Source organism: Chrysochloris asiatica, unplaced genomic scaffold (assembly GCF_000296735.1).
Source record: "Chrysochloris asiatica unplaced genomic scaffold, ChrAsi1.0 scaffold00013, whole genome shotgun sequence".
NCBI classification, from domain to species: Eukaryota; Metazoa; Chordata; class Mammalia; order Afrosoricida; family Chrysochloridae; genus Chrysochloris; species Chrysochloris asiatica.
In genome coordinates, this window is record NW_006408531.1 from 24733325 (window position 1) to 24736189 (window position 2865).

At 43.7% G+C, this 2865-nt stretch overlaps 1 protein-coding gene and 1 pseudogene across 1 annotated transcript in view; one reads left to right on the forward strand and one right to left on the reverse strand.

Moving 5' to 3' along the window:
• LAMA2 (laminin, alpha 2) overlaps positions 1-2865 on the reverse strand; it is a 747229-nt gene that overhangs the window by 70052 nt on the left and 674312 nt on the right. The window lies entirely within an intron of this gene.
• On the forward strand, positions 1106-1798 carry LOC102834885 (annotated as a pseudogene).

A 2865-nucleotide genomic window follows, 5' to 3' on the forward strand; every position in this document is an offset into this window, starting at 1 on the left:
ATGAAAACTATTCGGTGTGGACCCTTTCTTCCCCCACAAATCTTAAATTAAATTCCCTCTTGAAGCCTTGTAAGCCAGTTACTTCATGTGTTTATCGCCATCTCATTTTAGGTAGGCAGTGTCTACGTTGCCCATCCCTATCTACCCTGTGTACAGAGGGGATAGCATTGATAGTTGATGTGAAGACTCCTTCCCTCTCTGTTGGTATTTAGAGTTACTACCTCCATGAGTATAGGTCAGGTTCATCCAATTGTAGCAATGTACCCTCATTTCCTTTATCCAAAATTGTTTATTTGTTTGTTTGTTTTAAGCTTCCTCTAATTGAGTTCTGATTATCAACCCATCAAGGCTACGTCAAATGGGTACTATCTGCAAGTTTGGACATTCTTATGTGTCTCCCCTCACTTCATGTCAGCTGGATGCTTCACTCTCAGTTCTAGCTCTCTGTGGCTCTGTCCTTATCCATGGGCTCAAGTGTCCCCGGGTCTCACCACACTTTGGACAAACCAGTCCTTCCTCTGCTCTCTCTCATCTCCAGGTCGACAGGAGTCTATGGAACATAGTTGAACTCAGCCCATTTTTTCTTTGCTGCCTTTCCCCCTCTTCCACTCACTAATAGAATAATGTGGTTGTCAGCAAGCTTACATGCCTGCTCATGTGCTCCCTTTGAGTTTCAGTCTTAAAGGGGAGTTTGTCCTGAAGGAAGCTGATTATTTGCCTTGATGGATTCCTGGCGAACAGCTTGCTTATTTTTGTAGTAGCCAGCCATACTGCCATTTTTGTTTTGGGTTTTTCCTGATGCTCTTTCTTTGAAGATGCATCTTCTGTTACTGTAGCTGTTCCAGGGTGGTCTGCTTGTCCTTTCTAGTGGGAAAGTCCTACCTCAGAAGGTTCTTGGTGGGGCTCAGGATTCCACGTAAGGTCCCATACACTGCAAACTCTCCACAAGAAGCCTATTTCATTGGGCAAGTTCTAGAACCCTGTTAGGTATTTGAACTAATAATCAATTATAAGGGCATTTCTAATTTTTTTTTCCCATTAAAACACATTTCTTGGGCTCCGGGGCCGACCTTGTTGCCTCATGCTGGGTAGCTGCTGCGCAAAGATGAACACTGAGGAGATCCCAGCCAGTAAGCCCACACCGGTGCAGGACGTGTAAGGCGACAGGCACTGGATGTCCCTGCACCATAGGTTTGTGGCCGACAGCAAAGATAAAGAACCCAAAGTGGTCTTCATTGGGGACTCCTCGGTCCAGCTAATGCACCAGTGCAAGATTTGGTGGGAGCTCTTTTCTCCTCTGTGAGCACTTAACTTTGGCATTGGCGGTGACAGCACGCAGCATGTGCTATGGCTGGAGAATGGGGAGCTTGAACATATCCGGCCCAAGACTGTGGTGGTCTGAGTGGGCACCAACAACCATGGGCACACGGCAGAGCAGGTTACTGGCAGCATCAAGGCCATTGTGCATCTGGTGAACCAGCGGCAGCCCCAGGCCCGGGTCATGGTGCTGGGTCTGCTTCTAAGGGGCCAGCACCCCAATCTGCTTCGGGAGAAGAACCAATGGATGAACAAGCTCATACGGGTGTCACTGGCTGGCCACCCACAGGCCCACTTCCTGGATGCCGACACTGGCTTCGTGCATTCGGATGGCACCATAAGCCACCATGACACGTATGATTACCTGCCTCTGAACCGCCTGGGCTACACACCTGTGTACCGGACCCTGTATTCCCTGCTCCTGCATCTTCTGGCCCAAGACCAGGGCCAGGGCATCCTTCCTCTGGAGCCCTCTCCCTAAAGCAAGCTGCATTCCCACACATTAAATTCTCCCTCCTCAGAAAACAACAACACTTTTCTTGGATATGTAAAGATCAAATAAATTTGAAAAACACCAAGTTAAACTTATCTAAATTTTATGATTGTCCAGAACATTTAAACATTCTAATATGCAATGTAAGGAGCTGTGGTAGCAATGTGCTTACAAATCAGGCTGCTAACTTCAAACTCAGCAGTTCGAAACTCCCAGCCGTTCCGCAGGAGGAAGATGAGGCTTTCTGCTCCCATAAAGATATACAATCTCAGAAACCCTCTATAGGGTTGTTATGAGTCAGAACCAACTCCATAGCACACCACTACCACCACCGATATGCAATGTAATGCTCAAAGGAAGGGAAATGAAGCATGAAGTGTTTCCCAAATATATCATCATCTTTTAGGACTAGGACTCTTTGGAAAACACAGAATAATATCAAACACCTAAATTTCCATTTTTATCTGTTGCCTTTCCATTCCAAAAGAAAGTATTTTCAATAAAACCATGTGTTACAGAAAAAACAAAACACCCAAACCTATTGACACCTTAGATCCACAAAGCTGACTTAAAAAAACACACGCACACACACACGCACACACAAATAAAAACAATTACAGAGAAAGTCATTCTATTAAAAATATTTAACAAGTTTAAGATGTAAGAAATTTGTTTTTTAAAAAATATATAAATATCATAGAAAGAATATACCCTTAACCTGGACTGGTGACTAAAAGAAAAGAGATTTATAAAACTGCTTCCAAGACTTTTTCACACTTTTTCACAAATTCCTTTTTATCCAGATCAGCGAAGACGTTTTCATATGGGGCTGTTGACTGAAACATGAATATAGCCTATTTTTACAGACCTGATGGTATTTCAATGGTGTCTGTGAAAATGAGATTCTGCCGCTTTATCACAGGCAAGCCAATGACTGAAGGTAGTTTTCCTCCTTATTCCTGAGTGAATATATGCATTTTTAGAAATCATTATAAGAAAAACTGATTTAAGAGGAGCAACACTATTGAATTGAAACTCACTGGCTCAAGAACTAA